Source organism: Xenopus laevis, chromosome 6S, assembly GCF_017654675.1.
Source record: "Xenopus laevis strain J_2021 chromosome 6S, Xenopus_laevis_v10.1, whole genome shotgun sequence".
Classification (NCBI taxonomy): Eukaryota; Metazoa; Chordata; class Amphibia; order Anura; family Pipidae; genus Xenopus; species Xenopus laevis.
In genome coordinates this window covers 37681073-37705897 of record NC_054382.1, presented here as the reverse complement: position 1 = coordinate 37705897, position 24825 = coordinate 37681073, and the positions used below count along the sequence as shown (strand labels likewise).

The window sequence follows — 24825 nt, the reverse complement described above, 5'->3', positions numbered from 1 at the left end:
ATAACCATGTTCGAGGAACCGTGCAGCGATGTTGTTTTCCACTGCACTGCTCCAGTCTGTTTCTCATGGGAATAGTGGACACCTCTAGAGGTACAGTAGACTTGGGATGATGGAAATGTGCCAGTAGAATAGTGTTGCCGTCGTTTGGTTTGCACACAATACCTGCCTCATGGGGAATAACGGTGTAGAGGCCAACTACATCCATAGTCACAAGTAGACAGTATGTGGGTAAGTGAAAATTGTGTATTAAATTAATCAAATGAGTATTGTCTTGTATATTTGAGTTCATACTGTAAGAAGTGGTCAACAAACATAGCCACTGGTTGGAAAGTTAGCCCTTTGCTAAAGTTATAGGGGGTTGATGGTGGATTTTTGTTATTTAATAGATAATAGGTACCTTAGGGCGGGGGGTAGAAATAAACCCAACCCAACCTGAAACACTTCCCATCTGTAGTAGTGAATTCAGATTTGAATATTGTGGTGGGGTCACCAGGAAGTTATCTGACAGTTGTCCCAACAGTTCTGCATAATAGTAGTTCTTATCAAGGAGAACTGTAGCACCCCCTTTGTCAGCTTGTCTAATGACCAAGTCTGCATCAGATCTCAAAGATTTGATTGCTGCCCATTCATCCTTAGACAAGTTACTATATGCTTTTTTATATTTATGTGTCAATTGTTGGGTCAAATTCTTTCTGTCACTCATCAGGAAGCAAGAAAATGTGGCAACCGAGGCAGGAGTATTTGGGGGACTATAAGTACTTTTTGCCTGAAATATTGAACTAGGGGGCTCCTTTAAATTTTTAAAGTGATCTCTAAATTTAAGGTTATGTGTGAACTTGAATACATTTTCTATGATTTCAAAGGAGTCTGCATGGTGTGTGGGCACAAATGACAGATGTCTTTTTGGAGAAAAGCCTTGCTGAGTAAGAGTGTTGGAAATGTTAAAAATCACCATCTCCTGCTTGGTTGTTTTAGAGGTTGTCTTGGAGGTTTGCCTTTTGGGACTGAACCCACCCTTTTTGGAACATCTGTTCCGGTATCCCTTAGGTCTATGTGTGACCTGGTGGAAACCACTAAAAAAGTTGGGTGCTGGTTAGGGATGCACCGAATCCAGGATTCGGTTCGTGGATTTGACCAGGATTCTGCCTTTTTCAGCAGGATTCGGCTGAATCCTTCTGCCTGGCTGAACCAAATCCGAATTCTAATATGCATATGTAAATTTTGGGTGGGTAGGGAAATCACGTGACTTTTTTGTCACAAAATTAAGATTTTTTTCCACTTTTTCCATATGCAAATTAGGATTCGGATTTGGTTCGGTATTTGGACAAATCTTTCACCAAGGATTCGGGGATTCGGCCGAATCCCAAATAGTGGATTTGGTGCATCCCTAGTACCTGTCAATATTAGTGCTTTTGTCAAATTCAGAAGAATGATATGAGCTGTCAACAGTGCTAAGGGGAGTCTGTTTACAGTCAGTCAATGCAAGTAGACATCCGTATATCCTTCTGTCCTGTTAATCCCTCCTCGCAGTGGCTTATTCTTTATGTATTTCTTCAATGAATTCTCAAGTCTTTTAAACCAATCAATGTATTTGTCCTGTGTGAAAGTCTGGTGAACCTCTGCATCAACCCTGGAAATGCCAGTCCTGACTGGTGTTAAGTCATTGTCAACCTGCTCAATCACAAGCAAGATCAAATCAAGGAAGCATTTGTTCAAAATTTTGCCCCATCTGCTTAAAAAATCAGGCTGCCAAAAGTAGGAATGTTTTTTATATGGAAACCCCTGGGAATGAGTTTTTGCTTATTATAAGAAGACAGGGGGTCTACTATATATACAGTATATACTGTATATAGTTAGATTTAGTTTTTACCAGCACCTAGGACAGCTGACCTTTACAGTAAAGGGTAGTGAATATATATATATATATATATATATTAGAAAATTTAGCTCCAAAAACATTATTTATCTTAACAAGTATTTCAGTTTTATTTTCAAGATTCATTTCCCAAGAAATGGTTATGTGGTTAGCTGATTAATGGCTATTACGCAAATCATAGTCACCACAAAAGTTCTGTATATATGAGTAATACAGCTTCAGTAATGTAGAAACAACTCTTCAGTTGCCCATGTTCCTTGAAAACCATTCAAATTATTATATAAACTATTTTTTCGTTAAATATTTAAACGGTAAGCATAGATTGTAGTCTACTGTATCAAACAACAAAGTTGTTGAAGCGGAAATACACCACTGCAATTAAAGTCTAACACTGTAAATTCATCATTACCATTTTCTATCTTTTCACAATAGACAAAGAAGTGTGTTGTATTAAGATAATAATATACAATTATTGAGGATTTTTTAGTTCATACCTGTAGTTTGAGCCTTAGCTATTGTGATTATTGTATCTTTAAATATATATATATATATATATATATATATATATATATATATATATATATATATATATATATATATATATATATATTTATTATAACTTATATTTTTATTGCTTTCCAGAACAGCTCACTTCAGTTTTTGCAGTAAGAATGGTATCAACTCCATCTCTTTTGTTGATGGTTGATACTGCACAGCGTATGTCTTGCAACTTCTAAGTTTGAAAGCATATGTACAAAATGATTTTGCAATAACAGTTAATGTAGAGTTTTCATATATATATGTATCAATTTCAATTTATATAAAATGACTACACTGTTCTACCTGTGTGGGTGTCACCAACATACCTTGATTGGGAGTGATTGAGGAATGTAGGCCTCTCCTGCGCCTCACACTGTACCCACACATTCATGCCATCGTGTAATTACAAACAGGGATTCTTGTGCTGAGTGGGAGTCCAAGGGAATAGGGTGAGACTACAGTTTCTGTACTGAAACATTCCAGGCTTTGATCTTACAGTTTTCAACAGTACAGAATAGGTAGATTCCAATCAAAATAAATAAAACATTAGTGTTAGATTAGTGATGAGCAAATCTGTCCCGTTTCAGCTCTCTGAAAAATGTGCGAAACTGCTAAAAAATCGGCGAAAATTCGCAGGCGTCAAAGTTTGTTTTTTTTTGGACGCCAGTGACAATTCCGACACTCGCAAATTGACACCAGTGTCCAAATTTTCGTTATGGGACAAATTCGCCCATCACTAGTGAAAGGGTTAATGTAATTGTAACACACACTTCCTATCAGCACTCAAATGGTTAAATAACATATAACATGCAGAGGGTTAAGGCTCCCAGGTACACACTTTAAGGCTAGATTTGCTTAGAGCACCAAAGACAAACTTATTACGTTATATATTTAATATTATAAAAGGTTCAACAGTGCAAATGAACAAAACATGTTACAAAAAGTGACATTAAAAATACAATTACAAACAGTTGTAAAATAAAAAGGGAAAAACATAGAAACCTGTACTTTTACATAGAGGTCCTGGAGGCAAGGGGATGAATTTCCAACCGCAAATGGTCCTCCCAAGTAAATCAGAAGAACTGACAATTGATCAGTGATTTCAGGGGCATCAGGTAACAGCACACTTCCCCCTCCTTCAGGAATGCAAGGGACATGGCCTAGCAGGATAAAGATAGGAGAGAGATGATATTCAATTCATTGATTATTAATTCATGGATTCCATAGATACTAAACATCAACAATGTGTAACCTGCCCTTGCCCAGATATTCACATTTGATATACAGAGTACCAAACCACATTTGATATACAGAGTACCAAACCTAGTCATGTTTGGACTCATATGAAAGCTGAAATTACCTTGGACCGATCACCAGTTTTTTAAACTGTTGGTACAACAGGTCTGGGTTCTGTAAGGGTTAAATATTGCATATATGTTATGTGTAAATTTCACTTCATCTGTGAAGACCTTGCTGTGAACTGTAAGTTCTCCCGCCTTGGGCTTTCCCTCCTCCACATGGGCTTGGAGAAGGGCATCACAGCTCTAACCAAAAAAAAAATGTTTTTTCATGATACCTTGGCCTGTTTTATTAACTCTTACAGGCCAGTACCATGACACAGTAGATTAATAGCAGTACATTTTTTTAATGCATCAATTTTTTATGTGCTCAACCTTTTTCTCTCACTTCAAAAGCATTAAAGTCAATGGGTTTTTTTTGTGGAGAGATTTATGTCTCTGGGATTTTTTTGTCCAAATGCATTAAGTCAATCAGTGTTTTTTCTTATTTTGTCCTCCTCATCTTAATACAAATATTTCCGATAGTTACCCTTAATCCCCAAATTGGAATCTGTTATGTATTACTTTCCACAGCAACATCAGCTTTCCTAAACTGTAATGAAAATAGTGAGTAATAATGAGTGAGTAAGACACTAAATACAAAACTGGGGAATCCCTGTTGTAGCAACAATGAAACATGTGTTCCTAGTGGTAACCAAAAGAAATCTATCTTGCTGATGTATTGCTCCTTGTGCAATTGTAACTTTTCCTTTACTGTAATACAACAAATAATGAAAGTTAAAATCCTTTGAAGATGTTGTAACGTGGGCAGTAAAAAGTAACACCTCATAGTTTGTAAACAAGCTTCATTTTCCCATCTAAAATTTCTGGTAAGAGCAAACCATATTCGTATAAATGTAAACAATGACTGAACAGACCAGATATTATTAGACACTTTCATAATGACAAGCACATGGTTATATGCCACAAATATTTAACTTTAACAAATGGGACTAAACTGACTTGAAGAACAGGAATATTATATATTTAGTATGGAAAACTCAGTTGCAATAGACCCATTTGAGAAAGAACTATTTATATTATATATTATAATATATATATATATATATATATATATATATATATATATATATATATATATATATATATATATATATATATATATATATATATATATATATATATGAAGCGAAATAGATTACCTCTTCTGGATATGGATAGACACAGAGGAAGCCCTCTTATCCTTTCATCAGCATCTTAATGAGCTTGATAGCCCCATCAAACTTACCTTGAACCACGGCAGAGATGACATTGATTTCCTTGACTTGAATATATTTCTGGAAAATTCATCATTGGGTACCAGACTTCTCAGAAAACCCACTGACCGTAATTCAATCCTGCATGCATCAAACCATCACCCACCAGCCACGACTCGAGGTATACCATATTCACAGTTTTTGCGGGTCATACGCAACAATTATGTAAGGGACACAACAGAGATACAACTTCACAAAATGTTTGCCAGATTCCAGGAAAGGGGCTACTCACAGGAACTTTTGTACTCACAACTGAACAGGGCATTGAAACATACACAATCTGATCTCCTTTCTACCACTCAGGATAAAGAACAATCAGATATCCCTTTAATTTTTACAACCACTTTTTCAACAGCATTTCGCCATCTGTCAGCATTGAGAAGCCCTGGCCCATGTTGAGCATGGACGAATCTCTTACATACAGCTAAAAAACCAGTGATGGGATTCAAAAATAAAAAATTGAGAGGCCTAACCGACTTTAACACAGAAATTGGTTGGCTGACTAAGCAGAAAAAATTGGGATGCTACAAATGCCCAGATTGTGTGACCTGCAGATATCTCCTTACTGGTCCGGACTTTCCCCACCCATACATGGTTAAGAGGTTCAAAATCCTACACAGACTTGACTGCGGCTCAACCTACATTGTATATTTTATAACGTGCTTATGTGTTGGAAGCCAGCGAATTTTAGGCACCAATTTCGTGAATTTATTCGCCAGAGGCGAAACGCTGAAATTTGCTGCAAATTCCCGTCTGGCGAATAAATTCGCCCATCACTATAAGTGCCCACTTCAAGCATTTGCACCAACATCTTTAATATACGTCTATATGACCTATTGTATATGTACCCGTCCTATTCAAATTGACCTAAGCGTAAAAGTACTAATGCAGTTTCGCTAGGCAGAAATGAACGCTATTGAAAGTTCACTATGAAATGCTTTTGTTGAAGAATTAACTCTAGCTAAACTTCACCAGCGTTCGTCTACAGAGACACAACTTTGTATTTTAGTGAATTAGTGAAGTGGTAACAAATTTACGCCTGGCGAAATGTGGCGGAGCCTTCACTGGCAAAAATTTTCATTCTAGTGAATTTGTCCCATTGTCTTTTCCAGGGAAGACCTTGCTTATTTCAGCCAGACCCTGTCAAACCACATTCTGCATATATTACAACAGCAAGGCTGACCCCCTTGTACTCCAGACCTGTCACCCATCGTTGAAAACATTTGGTGCATTATGAAATGAAATAAATGAATGAGCAGCTGAAATCCTATAACAGGTAAGAATGTTCCCAAAAGGTTTCCAGAGTGTTGTTAAAGGAAGAGATGATGCCACACAGTTGGAAATATGCCCCTGTCCCAACTTTTCATGAAACCTGCTGCTGGCATCAAATTCAAAGTGAGAGTCTATTTTTCAGAAACCAATAACATTTCCCAATTTCAACATCTGATATGTTGTCTTTGTGCAATTTGCAATGCAATATAGGGTTTAAATGATTTGCAAATTATCCCATTCTATTTTATTTACATAGTACACAGTATCCCAATGATGAAATGGTGTTGTATACATATCTGTTGCAAATTTTATTTACATAGTACACAGTATCCCAATGATGAAATGGTGTTGTATACATATCTGTTGCAAATTGTCTTAAAAAAGCCCATCTAGATCATACTAAAAGTTTTTTTTTTCATTTAAGGTAAAATTCCAGGCCGTATAGGCTCATTTAAATATCATAAAATAAATAGAGCATTGTCTTAAGTAATGTAAAATTTTAACAAATCCTGTGCTTAAAGGGTCAAAAAGATTAAAGAATGTAAATATTGCTAATATGCTAATACAGTTTTCCTCCCCAGTCATTATTTATGTTCACAGCAAAGTTAAAAAAATATCAACGTATCTTCTATTTAAGCACATGATTAATGGCAGACTAGATACCTGCTTATTTTAAGACCCTCAAGAGGGAGGTTAATGTAGCAATACTTACATCATCTTTTGCTATTCTGGGGAGTTCTATTCTGGAGACAAATATTCTATATAGAGAGAGCAGATCCTTAATAAAAAGGAAACGTTCAACAAAGAAAAGGAAAGGTTGTAATGCACAGCATATTATGAATGGTAAATATAAGTACGAATATGTAACACTTCTTTATCGGGTCTGTTTATTCCAAGTAGGGATGCACCGAATCCAGGATTTGGTTTGCGATTCGACCAGGATTCGGCCTTTTTCAGCAGGATTCTGATTCGGCTGAATGTTTCTCCCTGGCCAAACCGAATCCTAATTTACATATGCAAATTAGGGGAGGGAAATCACATGACCTTTTGTCTCAAAACAAGGAAGTAAAAAATGTTTTCCCCTTCCAACCCCTAATTTGCATATGCAAATTAGGATTTGGTTCGGTATTTAGCCGAATCTTCCAATAATTTAGGCCCTATGGGGCCTTTACCTTCCTACCCCCCCTGCCAACAACTAAGTAACTGCGAGGTTTGTTTTCTCTGTAGTTATCCTTTAACTGACCAAAACCATATTTCTGTGAATGTTTTAAACTCGTGTTTTCACATACAGTATAACCTCGTTATATCAGGGTTAGGCAGAATCGGAGTCAGGAGGCAGGCAGGATTTGAAACTGGAGTAATACACACGAACAACGCTTAGGCAGGAACTACATACACAAAAGATAGCTTGGGCAAGGAGGGGTAAAGGCAGGAGCTATTTAAAGGACAAGGAACCAATGGGAGATGGACAAACTTGACAAGGAAGGAAATCAATGGGCACAGAGGATGCGCAATTGGCATCTTAATGGACGCAGGTGCAAGTTCCTATTATTTAAATGCGCCAGACAAGAATGCACCAGATGTGAACATGATGGGCTCGTATTCGCCGGGCGCATATTCGCCAGACGAGAGCACGCCAGAATCGACTCTCCTCGTACCCGCCGGTCAGCGCATTGCATCGTAAGAGTAGAAGGGCGACCAGCAGGGCGGGTTACAGCCTACTTATGAACCCATGAATGCAAGGTTAATGCAGAGCCTCATACTTAAGGGACACAAACCCCCCATGCAAAAATGTAATTATTGAAAAGCCTCTTTGAAATCTCTATATACCTGCCACTTTCAAAGGTTAATAGTAAGGCTGCAGCATCCCCGTAATCACTTCATATTCCTTCTGCTCCTCTAACCCACTCTGCCCCCTCCCTCTGGAATTCCCTTTGGCTGTTGGCTAATGAGCATGCTCAGTTCTTCTCAACTCAGATTAATAAACACACCCTCCAGTCTAACAGCCAATGCAGATATGGCATTGCTGGTTCCCATAGAAATGCTGCTCTAGCTGTTTGATCATGTTTTTAAATCCTAACCCTCTCCCCTGAGCTCAGAATAACCATTACAGTGCTCAATCCAAGCAGGACTTGTTATCATAGTAAATTCTGCCTGTGTTAGCCTGCATTCTTCACTTGCATGAACTTTACATGGTAAATGCACTGATGATGTGTCAGAAGGAAAATGGGTGAAAGCTGCTATTTGTTTTAGGGAAATATAATAACACTGGCAAACGGAGGAGATGTATGTAGTACAAATAATGCCATTTGGTGGGGGAGATGTGCCCAACTTCTATACATGGTAGAGGAATTTATAAAGGATTACTATTTATTTCAGTTATGCTGGTCTTTTAGATGTCTTTATCAAAAAAAAATCGCCTCAATATAAACTTTTTAGTTCCACACTGATTAATCACCCCTTGTGAGTAGAAGCAGATTGTTGCTAAATTGTTTGTCACACCTAGCCATAGCAGGTAAATGCTGCACATATATCTTTTATGTCTGAAAATTCTGCAAACAGGCTTGAGAACATCCATTTCACTCCATGTACAATATTGGCAGGAGCAGTGTGTAATTCAGCTGCAGAGAAATCATTGTTGCAGCTGTTTGTCATTAAAGTTTATGATCTAGGGGAAATTTGTAGCAATGTTCTGCTTGGTTTCCAAAAATCCTACTTTGTTTCATCAGATAATTTGTTATGGTCAACTGACATATATTAAACAGAATTTTATTTACACTGCGAACCTAGAAAAATAATGTACAATACCTAAAAAGATTTGTTAAGGACATCCAATATTATTCATGCAGCACTTTTATTAATACCCCCAAGCACAAATTCCAGGACACAGGGGGGAGTAAAATTGTTCCCCTTAGGGCCCATGCACCAAGTTGTTGCACCTGAAAGCAATGATATTAATTATGTGTGGGTCATCAAAAACCCAACCCTAAACTACTTTCTTCCAACCCAACCTGGGGAGAAATTATTTACTGTATATCCCTGCTGATAGCTGAAGATAACACTTGGAGAATGCTAATGTTGTGGGTGGGGTTGGCCATTGGCAGAGCCCACCACCCACCTGCTAAAGATGTGTTTTGCCAGCCCAAACCCACCTGACCTCCAGATAAACACAAGGGTTTCTGGTCAGCCCACACATCACTACTTAAAAGCAAGCATGTAAGGAGGAGAGCAGTTAATTAGATTACCCTTCCTTTTATACAACCAGAATAAAAAAACTCCTTATTATCTGTAAACTAAAGAAACAACTGGAGTTTAAAAAGTTTATTATCTCAATTTAAACAAACTCCCGATTACAGTGGGAGAAAGGGGAGGTTGTGAAGGTAAAAACAAAACAATTATTCATAGTCCTCACGTTGGACCCCCACTAAACCTACCCAGGACTTACAATACTATATACGGCAGGGAAAATCATGCATCGTGCATCAACATTTTTCTCCGAAAATATATTTCTAAGGGGGTTATTGACATTAAATTTACACCAGATGACGAGGACAATCCAAGTATGCCACCCATACAAAGAACTCCAAACAAAAAAGTCTGTAAATTAAGTTATGTGGAATAAAGTGGAATTAGTACCCAAGGGATGTCTAGAGCTGAAGAGAGCTTAAGGTCCAAAGTTCCATTAATGTACTGTAGAGTGTCAAATATTTATTTGGAAATTTATATTAAGTATATTGGTTTTAATGCTCTGTTTTTGGGTTGTACTAGTCAACAAAAACATTCTGATAGCTTTATATACTGTCTTGCACATCTCCCTGATAGAAAGCCGACACTTGCAGCATGTATTGTTTATTTTAACTAAAGAAAAGCTGTAATATTCATGACTCTACAGATTCAAGAAAAAACTCATTCCCTAATTCAATTAATATAATGCTCCTGTCAGAAAAACGCCTAATTAAGACATCTGTTATAACTCAATAATATTAATTTAGTGTAAAAGAAATTCTGAAGAACTCCATTTTACCCAGTAAATTGATGGTACATACTTTTAATAGGAGACTTAATTAGACATTTTTTTTATGCAACATACTGAATTAAATTCAGGTTCTTAACTATTTGAATAGAATCATAAATACCTTTAGAAACACTTGGGGCACATTTACTAAGCTCGAGTGAAGGATTCGAATGAAAAAAAATTTCTAAGTAGTTTTTTTGGGTACTTCAACCATCGAATAGGCTACTTCGACCTTCGACTTCGATTCAAACTAAAAATCGCTCGACTATTCGACCATTCGATAGTTGAAGTACTGTCTCTTTAAAAAATACTTTGACTACATACTTCGGCAGTTTAAACCTACTGAGCTGCAATGTTAGCCTATGGGGACCTTCCCCATCACTTTTCTAAGTTTTTTATGATCGAATAAAAATCCTTTGATCGATCGATTAAAATCCTTCGTTCGATCAAAGTATTTGCGCTTTATTTTATTTATTAGCCCTTGAAATTCGACCCTTGATAAATCTGCCCCTTGGCATACAATTTTATATTAGAATAGATGACATTGTATAAATGACCTACCACTTAACGTCTTCATTTCCGCTGATACTGCTGGTCTTGTTTGGTTTTCCATCGCTACTGCATATCCATTGATTGCGTAGATACATATATCTGCAGTTAGATCAATAATCTGGTTGGTTTGTTCTGAACCAAACCAATTTTAATGATCAATGTGGAAATTGAAATTACTTAAATAAAAACTATTTAACACAGTATAATTGCCAAAAGCATTCTATGGGTTTTATCATTCCAGACCAATTATTCTTTTAGCTGTCCTTGAATATCAAATTATATATGATTAAAAAATGTGATATATTAAATTGACTGCCTTAAGCAAATTGATTGGATAGACAGTTGGATCAATTCAATCACAGACTGAAATTTTTTGGGCTCAAATGTTTTTAAAGCTGCCCCTGGTTCTCATCTGGCTCTTCCATGCCCAAGTCCAAAATTTGCTACATCATCATTAAACATGGAGAGACTAAAAGACTATCTGCTCTGGCACATACCACTATTAACCCCAATCTGTAAAACATTTATTCACAATATCGCACTCAAGGGGAATATGGAAAAAGATTTCCTGGTATCATGGTCTAATTGGTCTACCTAAAAATGTTATGTACGCAATGATTGATTCAGTAATGATTAATGAACTCTATTTATGAATTCTTCAATGGACTTGTGTAAATGTGAGTTGATATTGGCTCATTAAATGTTGCAATGAAATATGGGGTTTATGCATTACTTTTATATTCAGGTAATTGGAGACTTCCAAAGGGAATTTTGTAATGAATTTCTATTTACTGTGATTTTTGCCATTTTTTTTGCATCCCCTTTGCAAACATAATCCATCTCAAGGACACTAGTATTTTACACTGATTTTTTTTTTTGCATTAGTAATATTAGAAACATTACTTTGCTTCTAAGATCATTTCTTTACCACTTAAAAATTTCGCCAAGACACAGATTATTTATTACATCTTTCTTCCATTCTCTATTTCAAATCAATATCATTTACTATCTGGAATTTCAACATAACTTAGTTTATTAAACTCCTCTGCAACTTGAAGTCAAAAACCACTGGCCTGTTATTCTTTTTCATAAACACATTTCTTTGACGCCATTGTGTACTTCAACTAAGGAATAGTCCAAATTCAATTCGAATTTGAAAAAAAATCATAAATTTGAATATCATGTACGGTCTCTTTAAAAATTCGACTTCGATCATTCGCCATTTAAAACCTGCCAAATTGCTGTTTTAACCTATGGGGAACCTTCTAGAACCTATTTGGAGTCAATTGGTGGACTTTTTTGGGAAAAACTTTGAATCAAATTCGATCGAATGTGCTATTCCTTCGATTTGTACGATTCGAATTCGGCCGAATACGGACCTATTCGATTGAAAAAGGAGCTATTCGACCAAAAAAAAAAAAAACTTCGACTTAATTTCAGTTGGTCTTTTTGAATTCAAATTTCTAAGTGTTTTCAATTCGAATTTCGATTCTTAATAAATATGCCCCTAAGGGTCAAATTTCGAGTGCATGGGAGTTTTTTAAAAACTTCCATAAACTCCCATGAACTCAAAATTTATTGAAAAAAAATCGAACTTTCAAAACTCGGGAGAATAAGATCGACCCAAAAACTTGAATCTAATTCAAATCAAATTCGAATTCTCTGAAAAAAACTTGAATGTCAGGAAGGCAGCAAACAACTCCAAATTGATCTCAGGTAGGGATGGGTGAATTTTTTTCACCTTGTTTTGCCACAAAAATGACGCCCATAGACTTGTATGGTGTCAAAAAAATTTTGACACCCATAGACTTCGGCGACATTTCGCTGGCGGCCAATTTTTGGCGAAACGGGTCAAATTCACCCAACCCTAATCTCAGGATGTCTGCCATTGACTAAAACAGCAATTCGGCAGGTTTTAGGTGGTGAATAGTTGAATTTGAGTTCTTCTGTTATAAATCTTGAAAATCAATTTTTTTTTAATAACTCGAATCGTATTTTAACAATTCCCTAGTCAATTTGACAGTTTTGGCCATAGAAAATTCGAAATTCAAATTCGAAATTCGACCCTTGATATTTCTGCCCATAAGTCTTATAGTAAAACATGTTAGTGAGAAAGAAAAAGAGAAAGAGAAAGAGAGAATTTTTTTTGTGTATATTTTTTCTTAGTTAAAACTGAAATTTTGTTTAATTTCCTATAAACACAGAACGGTACACTACCGAGAATTTAGGAGATTTATTTATGATGTATCACTGTAATTTTTAATTTAGACATGCACATTTTTTAATTTGCTCTGACTGCTTTGCCTTAATGGTTTTGATTAATACTTGGAGGTAGTGTTTGTGAAAGAGATTTATACTGTGATTCATCTGCAAAATAATCAAATCATTACCAGCTAATGACAAAGCTGTGAAAATGATATATGTATTCTGTTACTGCAAGCTATTGCCAAGCACATGAAGGTATCCGATTCTTCCAGCAAACATACAGTCATGATCATAACTGCTGGGAAGTTTGCTCTAGGTCCGATTTAATTTTGTCACAAAAAGCATAGATCTTAATAAAGGTGTCTGAAGGAAGTGTTTTACATTTCTAAACTCTTTATTGTTCATGGCAACAGTTTTCTTAATAATATTATTTTCCAGTTTATTCGTCTAAATATTTCAGCCTGAATAAGTCCAGATGTATGGATAAAGGAAAAAAAAAGCAAGAGGAAGTTATGTTCTTGAACAGATTGTTGGTTTCCTCAAAGAACACAATTTGCCATTATTATAATAAAATGTTGATAGGTATAGCTATACATGTAAACATACAGTATATGACAATGTAAGTCTATGGGAAAGTCCTGCATCATTTTATCTAGGACAAAACACAAGGAAAGAATAATAACTACAGAAAAATATTCTTGGACATTTTTGAAAAATGCAAAAAAAAAATTTTTTTCTTACTATTGAAAATGTGCCCGTAAAAGGGAGAGTTCACCTTTAAAGGGCATGTAAAGGCAAAAAAATAAAATCCCATTTTTACTTTCTTTGATGAAAAAGAAACCTATCTCCAATATACTTTAATTAAAAAATGTGTTTTTATAAGAAACCTGACTGTATGCAGTGAAATTCTCCCTTCATTTACTGCTGTGGATAGAAATTGTTAGACGGCCCCCAACTTCCAATCATACTTATGAACAGCAGGGGGGCCCCCACCTTACTTCCCAGCCATGCAGAACTCAAGCAGCTTTGTTTATGACGATCCCTAAGCAGCCCAGACCACACTGAGCATGTGCACAGTCTTAGTCTTGCAAAGATGTTTAACAAGATGGTGACCCCCTGTAGCCAAATTTGAAAGCATAAATTATTTGTTTCATTAGGCTTGTGGTGCAGTAAATTCATGATTATATTTAGTATACAAAATACAGCATTTTTAGCCTTATTCTATTTGACTTTACATGCCCTTTAAATAAATAAATGTGATGTAGACATTGATATTCTGAGACAATTTGCAATCAGTCTTCATTTTTTATTTTTTGAGGTTCTACAGTTATTTAGCTTTTTGTTCACCAACTCTTCAGTTTGGTATTTCAGTAGCTCTCTGGTTGCTAGAGAATTATTTACCATAGTAATCAGGCAGGGGTTTCAATCAGAGACTGGAATATGAATAGGAGAGGGCCTGCATAGAAAAATACGTAATTAAAAGTTACAATAACAATAACATTTTAGCCTCACTGAGCACTCATTTTTGGCTGCTGGGGTCAGTGGTAGAGTCCTGCGCGGAACCAATTTGTTAAACCCGAATCCGACACGCAACCGAGACTTGCAACTCGCACCTGGACCCTCAACCCGCATTCTTACCCGCTTGAATCCGCTACCCGACCCGCAAGTACCTTATCCGCAACCCGATCCTCAACCCGCTGACCATCAAGAAACAGGAAGTGCTGTTATTATAAATTGGAAATGACATAGTTCGAGAAGACCCGCAGAACCGCTGACCCAAGTCTAAACCTGCACCTGATACTTCTACCCGCAACCCACAGGTTACCCGCTTTTTTGCCAGTACCCGACCTGCTGCAGGACTCTAGTCAGTGGCACCCATTTGAAAGCTGGAAAGAGGCAAAAGAGGAAACCAAATAAAACATTTTAAAAAATTAAAAATAATTGCAAATTTGCTAGGAATAGTGTATTCTATAATATACTGTACTAAAAATTAAAAGTAAACAATAGGGATGTAGCGAACTGTTCGCGCGAACTTCGACTGTTCGCGTCCGCCGCAAGTTCGCGAACGTCGCGCGATGTTCGGCAATAGGCGTTCGCGTCAAAATCGTTCGACCATTCGACCATTCGATCGCTAAAATCGAACGATTTTCGTTCGAATCGAACGATTTTCGGATGTTCGAAGTTCGCGAACAGTTCGCGAACTGTTCGCATTTTTTGCCGGTGTTCGCGAACGGCGTTCGCGAACACATACTCGGCGGTTCGCTACATCCCTAGTAAACAACATCTTTTGGAAAAAATGCCAGGGAACAATAAAAAGGCTACATGATTTTGTTGTTGATGACAGAGGATCTTTCCCAAAATACTGTACCTGCCCCTTATTGGTATGATCGCTGATAAAAATCCCATTATAAATGTATTGACTTACTTCTACTACACCTGGGCAGCTATCAGGGTTGAAAAATAAGGGAAGTGGCAGCAGTGTCAGGAAATTGCAGACGACAGAACTGAAAACATTATGGGGGTTATGTATCAAAGGTCGAATTTTAGGGTAATGTGAATTTTTGAAAACTCTAATAAATTTTATTCACAATTTGAATGGTATGTTATTTATAAAAAAAAAATTGAATGTCTGAAATTCGATCAAATGATCCCGACCTGAAAACTGGAATCAAGTTTTTCTACGAAAAAAACCCCTTGACTTTTGAAAGAAAAAAAATTTGACGTGCAACATTTTTTTTGATACGGGATATTTTGTTCTCCCAATGGAGTCTATGGAGCATCATTTTCACAACAAAATGTGGCATGAATTTGGCTTATCACTACAATTAACATCTTCAAATAGGTCCTCTGCCATTGACTTCTATAGGTTTTAGGTGGAGAATATTCAAATTAGAACTGTTTCTAGGGCCAAGGTGTGATAAATCTCACATTCAAATTTGAGTTGGTGCTTTTAAATTCGAATTTGTGAGTTTTGATCAAAAAAAGATTTCGAAAATTCGAATTTACCATTTGAACCTTGGTAAATCTGCCCCTACATGAATGCACATGCTTGTTAAAGCATTGCAATGAGCATTCTAATGACTCTGTGCTAGCTTGCCAAAGTATTTTCAGAGTGTAACTATTTTATATCTAATTTGGAGCCTGACTACAACATTCTAACAATATTGATTATTTTTATTTCATTTATCAAGCTGCTCCATAGTATGAAGTATAAAAAAATGGGTCAGTATTTCCATTTGTAGAAAAAAAAAGCCCTAGCAAAATAATTTGCAGCATGGCTCTGGATAATTATGCATCAGCATTGTAGTACCTGGCAAGCTTATGCCTTAGCACCAATTATTGTGTTAAAGGTACAATGCACAATGTTCTACTACACTACCGGTGCATTGGAACCCTATAATTAACACTTGCCTTTGACCTGTCATTAAGTACAGTGTAATGATGGGCTCGAAAATTCGGCTGGCACGAGTTTGCGTAGAATTTTTGAGTTTCACCGCCGGCTAATAAATTTTATGAAACTCCAGCGAAAATTCGCCTGCATCAAAAAATTTTTGGATGTGCATCCGAAAAGTTGATTGAGTCAAAATCAATGCGCGTCGGACGCCCTTTAGTGCGAGCATCAAAATTAATGCGGACGTCAATTTTTGAGTTTCACAATTTTTATCTGCGGGAAATTCGTGAATTTTCTGGCGAAATGGGAGAAATTCCCCCATCACTAGTTCAGTGTTCCTTTTGAGCTCTGTGCCGACATGTTAATTTAGCACTGAAAGCATCTATATTTATGTGCATGCGTTTATTTGTGCGCTATTCATCAGAGCAGGCTAATGCCGTGCAAAGTTGCACTTATAGCGGCAGGTACCTTTGGAAATAGTGTTTGAGTTAAGATAATTTTATGCAGAATTTTGTGCTTTGCCTGTGTGCTTGCATTTGTAAATTATGCCTGTGAATTCCCAGTTCATTCCTGCACCCTTGTACATGATGCTGCACATTGCATAGGCTGGGGAAAAAATAAAATATGTTACAACTGTGTTTTATTTTGTCCTTACTGGGCCTAAACACCCCCGGGACATGCACCAAGACATGGGGTCTAATTTGTTAATTCAGACTTTTAAATGGATGCGTGTCATGATCAGACATGTCGCTCCTAAACAGAATAATACAAATGCAAAGTCTTCATGACATTTCTGCTGACTGCCAATGTAAATTCATGATTGCTGCAGGTGAATATTACTAATTTGTTACTGACTCACAATGTGCAAAAAAAAAAAAAGGTATTTAAATGGAGAAATCTGCATCATTTGCAAAAATACTGTATTTCGGTCTACTTTGGTCTAGATCCAAATGATGAGTAACTATCTATTGATGACCAGTGCGGTGATAAATTAATAATATTTTTATAGAGGAGGCAAATGAAAGGGAACAGAAAGAAAAACATTTTACCCTAATACAACATAGCCTACATAGTGATGGACGAATTTCTCCCATTTCGCTTCGCCGAAAAATTTGCGAATTTCCCGCGAAACGGCAAAAAATTTTGTCGGTGGCGTCAAAATAGTTTTGACGCTGGCGACAATTCCGACGCCCGTTAAAGTCGATGGACGACTAGAATTGTCGCCAGCATCAGAATTGTCACTAGCGGCGAAACGCCGAAATCCGCCGCAATTTTGCGCCAGGTGAATAAATTCGCCCATCACTAATCCTACATGGTTATACTTTTTAATATAGTATTTCAAAGAAAAAACTCACTAAAAAACATACACTTGTCATAAGAAAATTATTAGCAATCCGTGAATGAATGAATATGTTAATTGTTGTTAAGAATAATGTTGACTATATACATATTAGTTCTGATCTACATGCCTAGCAGTAAGAAGAAATGAAGAGCAGGATACTGCAAACATTCACGATTGATAATTGAATTTTACTCGGGCAGTACAGCTGTAAATAACATCTATGCCTTTATACCTGTTACCTCTGTTATTTCAACTGCTTCCCTATTATGTTCTTGAAACAAGATCTCCTGTACACATTATATTTAGGCAGTTGATTGATAGCGGCTAAAGTGGTAACCTGTAGCAAATAATTTTCGGGCTGTTCAGATTTACATATTATTATTCACATTGCTGGTATGGGATTTGTTATCTGGAAACGTTATCCAGAAAGCTCAGAAATACAGAAAGGCTGTCTCCCATAGACTCCATTTTATAAAAAACCTAATTTTGGGGTTTTGAGTTTATTTAATGTTTACATGATTTTCTAGTAGACTTAAGGTATGAAAATCAAAATTATAGAAGGATCCTTTATCCAGAAAACCCCAGGTCCTGAGCATTCTGGATAACAGGTCCCATACCTGTACTATGAATTCCGGGAACTGAATTTTTACCAATAATACAAGTGCCTGGAGATGGACACTGTGATTTGAACGCAATGCAATACTTTTTCCGCTTTCAGGCATTTTGGGGATCAGTAGGATTTTTGAATTCAGTGCAGTGTGCTGAACTTTAACGCCCATGGGAAACAAAAGAACTTGATGGCTCTAAACAGGCAATTTAATTCTGACAAACTGTTTGAGAATTTCATAAACGGAAAGAGGGCCAAAAATATCCGCTGCGAGGGAACCGTTTTTTTTTTTTGTTTTTTTTTTATTTAATTTATTTATTCAATTTTTTTGTTAAAACATAAAGTATAATACATAGCGAATAAATACAAAATAAGTATCTTCTTCTTGCATATTCATCACAACTTCATTGAGTTCGTTTTACTTTATACATAAATAAATAAATGCATAAAGAAGGAAGAAAAAAAAAGGGAAAGAAAAAGAAAAGGAAAAAAAAAAAAAAAAGGGATAGATACACGAATTTATATTATTCCCCCCTTCTTAGTTGTCCATCATTTTGTAGGAAGTCACACCAATGTTCCCATAGTTTATGGTGTTTATTCATTTTCCCTCTTTTTTTTGCTATTATTTCTTCTATGCCTCGTATTTCTTCAATTTCCTTAATCCATGATATTTTATTTATTGATAATTTTGTTTTCCATTTATGAGGTATCATGTTCCTTGCCACAGCTATTATTAATTTAATTACTGGATCAGTGATAGTTTTCTTCTTTTTATAATCATAAAGCAGTATAATTTGTGTTATGTCTGTATCTGATATATGGGTTCCCATTTTATCTATTACAGATCGGACATAGTCCCAAAATGGTCTAATCACCTCACATTCCAACCATAGGTGAGTATATGTTCCCTTCTCTTTTCCACATCTCCAGCATATCTCGGGCATTCCATACATATTATGCAGTTTAGTCGGTGTATAGTACCATCTAGATATCAACTTATAACTAAATTCTTGCAGTTTTGTATCCTTAGATATCTCTATATTAGCTTTACAAATATAATTCCACTCCTGATCTGATAGAGATATTTTTAGTTCCTCTTCCCATTTTTTAAAGAAACATGGTTTTCTTAATGATCCTTTAATTAACTCCCTATAAGTTCTCGATAGACTATGTTGTATTTTCTCTCCTCTATCTATAAGTTTCTCAAACCAAGTTAAGGGTCTCCTAATATCTTCCATTCCCAAAGAATAGATAAAGTGTCTTATCTGGTTTAATACCCAGTCTGGAGGGAACCGTTTTTGACCACACCCATTTTATGGGTAAACCCCTAAATACCACTGCTATTTTACAGGCAGTTTATTATTATTATTTTTGGCAGGTTATAGAAAGTTTGAACCCATTTCTGGGGGTGTTAGGGGCATATATTTTGTATTATTTCAGTTTTGTTAATGAAGGTGAAATAGCCCTTTAAGCTCTGAGTCTCAGTTCTCCCAAGGGACTTGTTTGTTTTAAAAGGACAATTGTATCAAAATGCAGGTGCTGAGTATTCTGGGCTCTCTGTCAAAGCCTCTTATTTAATTAAGTTTAAGAAACGTTAAACGTTTTTCTGGCATTGGTGTAGGAGATCAAAGAGAAACAACTGACATTTTAATAAAAATCCGAGTCAGAGCTGAGTTGTCAAAATCGGAGCGGTCACAGGAAAATCAGGATAGTTAGGGGGTATGGGAAAGCACTAATAAGTGATAAAAAAATATGAGCTGATGTGGATCATGCAGAATTACCCAATTTGAATTTTAGTAAATCTAATCCATTGTAACTTTATCGATAAATAAATGTAGTCTGAAGTATATCCCCCCATATGTAATAAAAGGCACTAAGCTTTCTGGTGAGCAGGAATCCACAGCAACCAATAAGATGTTTGCTTTTAAACAGATGACCAGTAAACGCTACCTGCTGCAAACTTAGCACCTTTTAATACATAACTCTAGAAATGCCTTTAAGGAAAAAAGTTTTCATCATTTAATATAATATTTAATGTCCATAGATGCAGTGGGCAAGTTACACTCTTCCCCGCAGTGAGTTATGCCTAAAACCACTTTCATTAGTTGCTTGCATCCAAATGCACTCCTTGCAACTTCCATATTGTTGCGCTCAGCATCACTCACTCCTTCCTGCCCTCTGTTCTGAATCATACACTGCTGTGCCCATTAACGCAGGGAGCTTAGGTACCCTGAAGCCACCACCTGAAAAGGAGGTTCCCCGGGCACCCTGCGTCATTTGCCCCAGTACAGGCAGCGCCGATTCTGACTAAGGAGCCGCCTGAGGCGGCTCCTGCAATGCCGCCCCCCCTCACCAACTTACGTGTCGGGAGGGGAGGCAGAAACACGCTCTCTCGCAATAGTACAGCCGAATTTCCGGTTCAAAAACCGGAAATTCGGCTCTTAAAGGTGCAGGAGCGGCTTTTTGCAGCCCCTGGAATCCTTTCAGGCGCTGCCGCCTGAGGCGAGTGGCTCAGCTCGCCTCATTGGCGGCGCGCCCCTGCGTACAGGTATGGGATCCAGTATCCGGAAACCGGTTATCCAGAAAGCTCTGAATTACAGGAAGGCCAGCTCCTTTAGACTCCAATTTAATAATATATATATACTGTGTATATATATATATATATATATATATATATATATATATATATATATATATATATATATATATATATATATATATATATATATATATATAAAAAATAATCCAATGAATGGACCCGCACTCGTTCATATTCAGTGAAATAAATGTGTCTTTATTCACAGGTTCATTTCCAACGTTTCGGTCCTCGCTGGGACCTTTTTCCTTGAAAAAGGTCCCAGCGAGGACCGAAACGTTGGAAATGAACCTGTGAATAAAGACACATTTATTTCACTGAATATGAACAAGTGCGGGTCCATTCATTGGATTGTATTATCAAACATTGACCAACGCACCACCATCGATTGAATTATATCCGGGAGGAGTGCGTTCACTGTACCGACATTATATATATATATATATATATATATATATATATATATATATAACAGCGTCGAGGAAGGTACGCACTCACAGGTCTTATGAAGAAAAAACGGTGTTTATTATTCAAAGCAAAGACTGACGTTTCGGCTAGCACTCTAGCCTTTCTCAAAGTGCTAGCCGAAACGTCAGTCTTTGCTTTGAATAATAAACACCATTTTTTCTTCATAAGACCTGTGAGTGCGTACCTTCCTCGACGCTGTTGTTCTACTTTTTGGGCTTATCGCACCCAGGCAACATTTACCTACTTACGTGTTGTGCTGGCCTCCAATAGTTTCTATATATATATATATATATAATCATTGGATAAGGACCCGCACTCCAATGTTTCGTGAAAAAAAGTTTTTATTTTAACTTGTGCATCCAACGTTTTGGCCATGTGTATAAATATGCACCTTCTAACACTTGTATTTTATCCTTGATAAAGGCCCAGGCATGGGCCGAAACGTTGGATGCACAAGTTAAAATAAAACCTTTTTTTCACGAAACATTGGAGTGCGGGTCCTTATCCAATGATTGTATGCTGAAGCTTTGACCCAGCACCCACAGTATCTCCAAGACTGGATCAGAGTGCGAGTGTTTGTCTATATATATATATATATATATATATATATATATATATATATATATATATATATAAAATTTTTAAGATGGTTTCTTTTTAAAATAGTACTTTTTAGTATAGGTATGGAATCTGTTATCCTGAAACCAGTTATCCAGAAAGCTTCAAATTACAGAAAGGCCCTCTCCCATAGATGCCATTGTATCCAAATTTTTAAAAATGATTTTTTTCTATCTAATAATAAAACAATACCTTGTACTTGATCCAAACTAAGATATAATTAATCCAAATTGGAAGCAAAACCAGCCTATTGGGTTTATTTAATATTTGCATGATTTTCTAGTAGACTTATTAAAGAGATACGGACACCAGAAATTAAACTTTTTTACATCTATCATAATATTGGCTTTGAAAGCAACTTAGAACTTTGCCATAAAGTATGTTTGGAATATTCGAATTCCAAAAAGTTAGAATTTCGAAGTAAATGTTTTCGACCATCGAATAGGCTACTTCGCCAATCGAATTGGACTTCGACTTCAATTCGAACGATTCAAATTAAAAATCGTTCGACTATTCGACCATTTTATAGTCGAAGTACTGTCTCTTTAAAAATCCTTCGAATTTAATACTTTGCCAAGTTAAACATACCGAATTGCATTATAAGCCTATCGGGACCTTCTAAAAGCATTTTCTAAGTTTTTGGCATTGAATGAAAATCCTTCGATCGTTCACTGAAAATTTTTCGAATCGTTCGATCAAACGATTTTTATTCGATTGATCGAATGCTTATTTTAGCGCTAAATCCTTCGAATTGAATATTCGAATTCAAAGGATTTCAGATTGGTTGAATTCGAGGGTTTTAACCCCTCAAAATTCGACCCTTGATAAATACCCCCCTTAGTGTCAGTATCACTTACAAAAAGATCCATTATCCAGAAAGCCCCAGGTCCCGAGCATTCTGGATAAAAGGTCCCATATCTGTACTTTGTTCTTGATCCCAACTAAGATATTATTAGTCCTCATTGGTGGCAAAACAAGTCTGCTATGTTAATTTATTTAATATTTTTAGTAGATACAGAAAGACCCAAAGCATTCTGGATAATAGGTCCCTTACCTTTACTGGGCTCGTGAACTTTCTTTGTAGTTGCAAGATCCACATACGGTAACTCAGTTCAGAGGAATGATGGCTTTTTTGGAGTTAATTTCCCTTTGTGGACCAAAACTTGGTCAAGGCACTCTTTGTTGTTTCAACAGTTATCTTGCTATCATTCCTACAAAACAGCAGTTGTATTTTTGGTACATTTTTGTAGTCCATTCACTGCCCATTCTCTGATGTTAAGCCATTCTAGCCCAAATAACTTTTGTATTATTACAACTACTTTTAACTTTACATTTAATAGGGACTGTTATATGCCTGAATACTCTGTTATAAAACAAGTTGGGTGTCTATGTAATAAATCATAACTAAATGCTCTGACAAGAAAGATGCAGATAAAATAATAAGGCAATTTTACCAAGAATTCTTCTCTAGGACTACAGCACATATCCATTCTGAGAAAAACGATTTATTGTGTGCAAAGATAATGCACCATGATCATTAATGTGCAAAGGTAGCCTTGCCCCGCAGTCACCTAGACATTTTCCTAGTGGTTTCTTTAATCCTTTAAAAATCCTATTAAGCAGATAATTTAAGAGAGGTTTATCTGACCTCACTTCAGTTTAGCCAGACAATATGAATAACAGAGTATAGGGTACCCTTGTACGTGTATTTGGGATTATCCTTAATTTAATAACACTGTGTAAGTATATAGGAGGAAATGTCCACACTCAAGGTGCCCTTAGCAGATGTTACAAGAAACCATCGAAGGTGCCAGCAGTTTTAGCAAACAAAACTTTTTATTCAACAACTGGCACCTGGCACCACATCCAGGAAAGGCCTTTCTGATATCAGAGTTGCCAGTTAAATCTCCTGCAAAAATCAGAACACTCTTCAGGACATCTTCCCATAAGCACACTTGGGACCCTACCATGCACTACATGCTTGAGCCCTAAGTGTCCCTGCCATGGTACTGTCCCCTTCTTACTGATCAATTTGACTACAGCTGCCCTTACTTACTGTCCTAACTGCTTTTTGCTGCTACATCAAGCTATGAAAGTATCTACCCCTATTCTAGATAAACCGATCAGCTCTTCTTTCTTATTTTTAAACATTTCTGGGGCCTCTCCACTTTCTTAAAGAGCTCTCCTGGTTCATGAGCTCCCTCTGTTGATCACTACCAGTAATAATACATATTCATTTTACATATTGGGGCAAATTCACTAAGCGCCGAAGCGCCTAACGCTAGCGTCAATTCGCTAGCGTTGGTGATTTTTGTTACTTCGCAAATTCACTAACGAACGCTGGCGTACATTCGCTAGTGTTACTTCGCACCCTTACACCTGGTGAATTTGCGCAACGGACGTAACTACGCAAATTCACTAACGCGCGCTTGTACTGAATGCTACCTTTTACGCTAGACTTCCTTTGCCACCTCAGACCAGGCGAAGCGCAATAGAGTAGATAGGGATTGCTTCAAAAAAAGTTCACATTTTTTCTAAGTCCCAAACAAACGCTGGCGTTTTTTTCTATATTATGGATGATAGGCTGAAAAAGATCGAAAAAATTTTTGGGGCTCCCCTCCTTCCCCCCTACATTTCCTAACTCATGGCAACTTAACTATACAGTGGGCACATGTGTAGGGCAAAATAAAAATTGTATTTGATGTTTTGAGGTTTCCCAGGCATTTGTA

The 24825-nt window shown here is 36.6% G+C and overlaps 1 long non-coding RNA gene across 1 annotated transcript in view; it reads left to right on the top strand.

Moving 5' to 3' along the window:
• The first annotated feature begins 6066 nt into the window (after positions 1-6066).
• LOC121395030 overlaps positions 6067-24825 on the top strand; it is a 60992-nt gene continuing 42233 nt past the window's right edge. The window contains exons 1-2 of the long non-coding RNA XR_005962191.1: positions 6067-6306; positions 19259-19307. This is a non-coding gene — a long non-coding RNA (uncharacterized LOC121395030). The remainder of the gene's footprint in view (positions 6307-19258; positions 19308-24825) is intronic.